The following is a 7500-nucleotide window of genomic DNA, read 5'->3' on the forward strand; positions in this document are numbered from 1 at the left end:
ATAAGCCAAAGTCACAGCTAATGCTTGTCTCTGTTTTACTACTATATGAATGAAGGCTAGTGGTAAAATGTAATTAGTCTACTCGTGCTTTAAAATAGTATTTGGGCCTTGGAAAGGGCAGCATACAGGACAGCATAATGAATTAACAAAATAATATTGCAGTACTGTCATATAAAATCCATTTAGCAGGCACATAAAACAATCTTTCTATTTCTATTATTGTTAACAAAATAAAAATGAAATAATCCTGTACAAACTGCAGAGTGAGATTGTGAGTAAAGCTTTTATTGACCAATTTAAGTGCCTGTGATTAATCAGGAAATACCATTTAGTGGCTAAATATAAATTCTAAAATCATATACAATAACTAAATATATAATAATAAATAATAAAATCTTCATTTAGTGTCAATTTGTAATTTATGGTTTTAGATTCAGAAACCCTCATACTGACAATATGCAAACATCATTAGCAGAGACACGTCTGAGACATGGTTATCCATCTCGGCTGTTCACCTAGGATGGTATATGAATACCAAGTGTGATCAGTTACATAGTTCAAGAGACCATTCAATGCTAATACAAAACAAGTGTTAAGAACAGTGCAAGAGGTTAAAAAAGGGCTGAAAATGTCTAAGAACAAGCATAATTGAATGATTCTTTCTGGTAGGAGAGCGTGTTAAAGATACAACCGAAAACACATGAACTTGCCACAGTGTCAATTAAACATTGTGAACTTTTTTCACTTGTAACCAGAGTAACCATCTCTTACCACAGATAGCTGCAGAGATTTTTCCTATTAATTTAGTTTACAGTATGAATCATGCAGGAGAAGCAGATCTTTTTCTTTATTACATGCACTGCATGTAAAAAATAGTGTGTGTAGGAGTGTTTTTCTTGCTCTGTCACATTAGACTCTGGTTTCAGCTGTTGCAAAATCTGCCCTGTGGCAGCCAGAGGTTAGAGGGTTTTTCTAGTGCTTGGTTGTCCATTTTAAATGGGCAGTCAGATGGGGAATACCATTAGGTCCATCTGCTGTCTCCTTACTACAGCAGAGCAGCTGCCTACACATTTACTGAAGCCATTACTGCCACTCCAAGTCAAATCTTTACCACCCTAGCAGAGGACATTATTATTATAAAACTGGGAGCCAATTAGAGAATCTCAGCTTTCCATGGACATTGCAAGTTTAAGAACAATGACACTGGTATCAATCCCACATGCCTAGATCCCAAGTGTCAACAGCATGAAAACTTGCTGGAATAAACCCCAGTTAAACAAGACTGAGCTTTAACTCTGATGTTTCTGTCCAAGCAGCAGGATGCTGCCACAAAAACCTCCTCCACTTCCTTGTAAAGAAACTTATTATAGAAAGTGCTAGCTTTGCTGATTTGGACTAGTTAAAATAGGTCAATGTGCCACTACTGGCAGTGTAGATGAAAGATTTCGCCCAATTTCTGGGAAATGAGTAACTGAAAGTGTTACTTTATAGTGTTAATCTAAGCTTTATCCTGGTGAATTCCTTTGTATAGCTTTAGAATGCCTCCCCTAATTCTATCAGCATGCTTTTACAAACTGGCATTGCCTCTGACTATCATCAATTTTCCCACGCCCTTTATAAAAAAATTAAAAAAAGGCAGGCTGTCCACACCTCCTTTATCTGTTTAGACAACCTGCATGTTTATAAGGTAGTGTTTGACACCTTAACTAAAATGAGTTCTAAATGTATTTAATGCACTGAGAAAAAGCAACCATAAAAAAGTCAAAGACCTCCAAGTCACTCAAAGACCCAAAGCTTCCCCGGAAGCTAATTAAATTATCCCTTTTGTGCTCTTAAGAACCAAGAAATGTAAAGCTGTACAGTAACCTTAATCTGGTTCTGCTCACCACGACAGAGCTGCTCACCCATCTGGCATGAGCTTCTTTTTTAAAGGTGTAAAAATCTGACAGTGTGCACTCCAACATTTCCCTTTTTTCATCTCTTTTCAATTGATCTGCATTCACTGGGTTCCACTGTCCATCCATTGTTGCTATCCTTTCCATAAATAACCTTTCTTACCGTCAGTAATCATCACAAGGGATCTAAAAGGTTTACACTGATAGCTGCCAATTAGCTGGCAGAGTCCATATTAGATTTTTCCTAAAATAAAATAAATTCCCTTCTTGTGCACAGTTACATTAAAAGTCTATTTTTATAGTTATTCTTATAATAGAACAGAAAAAAACAAAACATGTCTTTGATAAAATTTCACACATATTGTCTTTTTGGAGTACAAACATCAGAAAGAAGTGGAGAGAGAGATCAGCATAAAGACTGGCCCAAGTTCTCTTTTTGCCGTTACATTACTGAGCAATTACAGGAAAAGAATGAAAATGTGAAGGTTAAAGAAAATGGAGGTGTGCATTAGAGGATAAGGAAAAGAAAATTTAGGACAGAAATCACAAGTTTTAGTAAAAGCTATAAAAACCCCACAAAAGCCTAGGAGATGTCAAGTTTAATAGATATAAAGTGAAGATTTTGCCCACCTGGTGGGTGCTTGATTGCTTTTGGTTGTTATATTCTCTGCTCACTTTCAAATGCTTGTCAGAATCCAGAGCAGCATAATTTAAGCCCTGCTGAGAGCCACCAAACTGACAAAAAAAAAAAAGATCCGTAACAATATCACAACTACAAATGTGATTAAACATATGCCTTAAGGCGGGACAGCAGTAGTGCAGAAAATGTAATCAAGCAGGAACTGAACCCTGCAAAAATGTCTCTTTATGGTGTTTCTGGATTGAATGTGACAGACACTTCTGAAGTGGTCATTAGAAAAGATGCTGAACAAAAAAATAAAAAACGTTCTCATATATAGGTAAATCTATTAGATACAGTCTTTAATACAGTTACTGTGAAAGTTCCCTGGCCACCCTATTCACTCTAGCTCCATATAAACTGCACTGATATGGTTTAAGGCACGACAAGTCAAGTACACATATAGGTTCTGTATTTGACTATTCTTTTCTGCACCCTTTTAAAGCAACAGTCATCCATCCACATTTATCACAATATGATGATACTTTCCATAAATGTAAATGTAGGACAGTGTTATAATGCTATAAAAAATCTGTTCTGTGTTCATGTGTATGACCTGTGCAGTGTCAGACAACATAAGCTTTTTTTTATTGCATAAAAAGACAGTGGTCAGATTAAAAAAAAGTGAGAAAGAAAAAACAGTTGAGGTTCCAGGCTGAAAAAAGAAAAAAAAAAAAGAGCAAAAAAATAAATAATAAAAAAAAAAAAGACATTTTACAACCAGAAGTATGGATCAGTGCTCACTAGGACCTAGACAAGTTAAACACAATAACAGTGTTAAACCATGAACTGTAAAGCAGATTGTTATCTTTTTAAGAAAGAAGCTTGGGCAGGTCACAAATATGCAAGGTCAGTTCAGCAGGAAGGATAAAAATGATGATCTGTTTTGCATTCCTGCCATAGCCAAATGTCAGTGTATGTAGATAGAAGGCAGCAGGAAACCTTCTGGAAGAGATGGATTTGCAAAGTTCTAATTTTCTGGAGGTTTTTTTTTACTTTCCTACAAGCCTTGTTCATCAAAAGAATCTAACAAAAAGTAGACAGTGGAACTCACACACTTTCAAAAGACTCTCGGTCAATTTTACTAATGAAGGCAAACTTGAGGTAACAATCGATTGGCAAACGTATGAAGACAGCTTCAGAAAGAAAGCACTTAAATACGTCTGTGAAAACACCTCCAACTCACTCTCTCTTACTTTGTGTCTATGTCTATTTGTCTACCCTAATGTAGTGAGATGCAATTACCTTTAATACATACCAGTGCAAATTACAGTTACTTATTATTTATTGGTCTTATTATGTATTATTGACTGCTTTATTACCAAGCCGCATTCCTTTGTTCGAACACTCACTCCAAAAGTCTTTAGTTGCTGTTTCCTCTGTACTTCCGTTAAGCCCATTTTGCTGCATCTCCTTCTAGTCAGTGCACTTATATATTGAGCTTTAACATACAGGAACATTGTATAATGAATTTTCTGACACCTGGGAGAGAATGAAGCACTGAGTGATTTCTCAAGTTCGTTGAACACACTTGTACAGGGATCTTGGTCCACTCTTTTTAAGCATTTGAACTGCCATCTTCAATAACAACCGCAGGGTTTCAGTCATCAGGGTTTTGTGTTTCTTTGAGCATTCTGGCGTTGGTTTAGAAATACGTTTGGCTCATCATCGTGTTGAAATTTTCATAAGATTTCACTGACTTCATGTGCATGCAGGGCATAATAAACACCTGAATACTGATTACAATATTTGCATACTGGCGCCTAGAACGGCTAGTCTGGTATTCAAATATCTTCCACAAGTTCTGATGGCTCTAAAGGCTGTAAAAACCCAGTGTACTGTAGTTTGGTTTCTACTTGTTCAACAAAAGCCCCAAATAAGATACCCAATAATGTCAGTGCTGACAATTAGCGATATGAAAACAATGACTAAAATAGGAAGAAATTACGAATGTCTTGAAATCAGCCCGAGAAGCATGCTAGCAGAGTTTTGAAAACACATGTAAAATATATATAACGTATAAATAAAGTTTGCAGGCAAACTTCTATGGCTGTCTCACATCACTAAGAGGCCACGCCATTCAATTTGAACTCAATAATATAATACTAGTTTGTCTTATCAGTAGTGCTGTCAAAAGATGTTTCACTTATGCTGTTCTGAATCCCCAGGGCCCTATATATTCAAGTTACTCCGAGAAACTTAAGAATTCTCCCAGTGCTGTAAACAAGGCCCGACTACACCAGTAATAAGCAGTAATTCACTTAAGATCCTTGAAATTTGCCTACCTGACAGTGTCAAAGCGGTTTGTCATTTTGCGCTCAACTCCCATGGGGATTTTGGTACTACAGGAAAAGAAACACTTACTGCAGACAGGTAGAAGGGAAGGACTTTTGACAGTGATCTAAGAGAACACTGAGAAGGAATTCAGCACCGCTCACTCAAGTCTCTAAGTCAGTATCACTTATCATGTATCAGTGCATACAGCAGTAACTGGGCTCAATTAGCAAAAACTATGAAAAGGATTGATTAGGGAAGCAAGATGTTTTCACTATCTCTCCCTGCTCACACCTCTTTTTCATCTGGAGACCACAGCATATGCATCACAAAGGTCCTGAGGGAGAAGGCACACAGAACCGGAGGAGGCTCTCGCATTTCTGCTCAATGCTCATTAATCAAACAGAGTGAACCTGTGCGTGGGCTTCTGTTCGCCTTTGCTATCAGGGTGGTTCCTAGCAGTCCATCATTCATTAAGCTCTGGACACCGAAGCGAAGACTAATTTCAGTGCTGCACTGCCAACCCTGGAAACTAAACGTGTGGTGGGCAGGGGCTGTAACTGAAATGGTTCCCATTCATATAAACATTGCAACTTATCTGATCAAATGGTTAAAGCCACAGGCGCTAGCATGGGGAGAAATGAGTGCTCCGATCTAAATAGTTCTGCCCAAGCACAAACAAACAAAGAGAAGCTCAGATGAAAACACAAACACACACCCCCACATCGAGCGACGACGTCTGGCTGTATTGTGCAGAGATACGGGCATAAAACATACACCACAAAAGAACTGAACCTGACTGCGGTGACAACGCTACCATTCATCAACCACAGCATGCCGGCCTGACAGCACCTCCCAATGTGTGTGTGTGTATGTATCAGTGCGTGAAAGAACACTGAATATTTATTCATTTGCATGCAACTGCATGGCATGATGTGTGAATCTGCTTTGGACGATAAGGCTTTCTTTCTTTGCAAACTTGTATACATGAGTGACAAACATTGAAAATAGCAGAATAGATAATCAAACCAGACGGACGTTCTAGCTTACCACAAGGGACTACAAATTGCAGAAGGGGACAATAAAAACACCACTGCAGATGTTACAAACTAGGACATGTTAGCACCATGTGTGCGCCATTAAGCTATCTAATTGCTATTACCAGTACTACTGATTAAGCTTTTAAAAGAAACATGCACCAGTTTTTTCTATCCCTCTCCAGGACTTTAATATAGAGAAGCTAGTTATAACACCAAAACTCCCTTTTCTCATCTCCCTCCATAAGCAGAGTGCTTTATCAGAAGGGGTAGAAATATCCTGGGAATTCAGTTTAATTTGATTTAAATTCAGGGTGTCGCTATGTGACTATAAAACAATTCTTTATGCACCTTTTATTCCTTTTTATAGACTACATTATTTTCTACACAATAGCTTGCTCCTTAAAAAAATACTAAGCTGTATATATCCAATAGGGCATTCAGGATATGTTTAGTTTTTTTCCCCAAATATTTTAATGTTCATGTATGTAAAATCACAAAAATCGATGCTCAAATGTTTAAGATATGGTATCGCACTTTACCTCACGTAACACAGTCCAAATTGTAGAAAATAATGCATTTTCTGACCATGCATTCAGATCCCTTTTCTAACAAGCTGGTTGGTGTATGAGGGGGAAAAAAGGATGAATTACACACACACACACACACACACACACACACACACACACACACACACACACACACACACACACACACACACACACACACACAGACTTAAATGGCACTAATTTTATAAATGCATGAGTAATGCAGCACGCATTTCTGTTTGACCATTCTCAGTAAGGATATAAATAAATAAAAAGATTATTAAATATATTTATGAAAAACTCATAACTCACTAAATATTAATCACTAAACATTAGATTTACTGATGCGCTAAGTCTCAAATCAGGCACCAAAATCCACCATAATGTACACATCTGGCAATTGAAACCCTCTGTGTGGATACATAGCAAAAGTTCAGTTTGGGTTCCTAATGATGTTCGTCATTTAAAACCCCATAATTACTTGAAAATATTTACAAGAATATTTTGTCTTCATGCTTTATGTTGAGTATGGTTTCACTATAAATAAACATACATTTGCATAAAGCATCAATATTTGTTAATGCACATGTTGATTGAAGTATTATAAAAAATGTAAAAGGATTTCATTAAGGCACATTTAAACAGATAATGTGCGATTAAGTTGCGATTAAGCACTAGTTAACTCAAGACAATCATGCGATTAATTGCGATTAAATATTTTAATTGATTGAAAGCCTTTATACACACTTTTTTTTCCACTTGATTTTTTTAAACCCTATAATGAAACAATGATTTATTCTATTTATACATGTCTACATGTTGCGCACGTTCTGAATATCCATCATCTAACCAAGTACATTTAATGCAATGAAGTCATTAAAATGTTACTGCTATTTTTAATTGCACATATTTCTTAGAAATAGTTTAATGGCATAAGTCCTTTTAAAAATCCAATTATGACTTTCACAGAGGAAAAAATTTTTTTTTTTTTTTAGAGTAATTAATGAATCTAAGTATAGATTACTTTTTTAATCCAAATCTACATTTAGTGTGAAACAGATTGGAAA

At 36.5% G+C, this 7500-nt stretch overlaps 1 protein-coding gene across 3 annotated transcripts in view; it reads right to left on the minus strand.

Moving 5' to 3' along the window:
• The window catches only part of arhgap35a (Rho GTPase activating protein 35a), a 66586-nt gene that overhangs the window by 42095 nt on the left and 16991 nt on the right, over nt 1-7500 (minus strand). Inside the window, exon 2 of one of the 3 annotated variants that reach the window (XM_083548304.1) lies at nt 2526-2630. The exons of the other annotated variants lie outside the window; for them this stretch is intronic. The gene's annotated coding sequence lies outside the window, so the exon portion shown is untranslated. The remainder of the gene's footprint in view (nt 1-2525; nt 2631-7500) is intronic. 3 annotated transcript variants of the gene reach the window in all.

This window comes from Silurus aristotelis (genome assembly GCF_946808225.1).
Source record: "Silurus aristotelis genome assembly, chromosome: 8".
In the NCBI taxonomy this organism is placed as follows: domain Eukaryota; kingdom Metazoa; phylum Chordata; class Actinopteri; order Siluriformes; family Siluridae; genus Silurus; species Silurus aristotelis.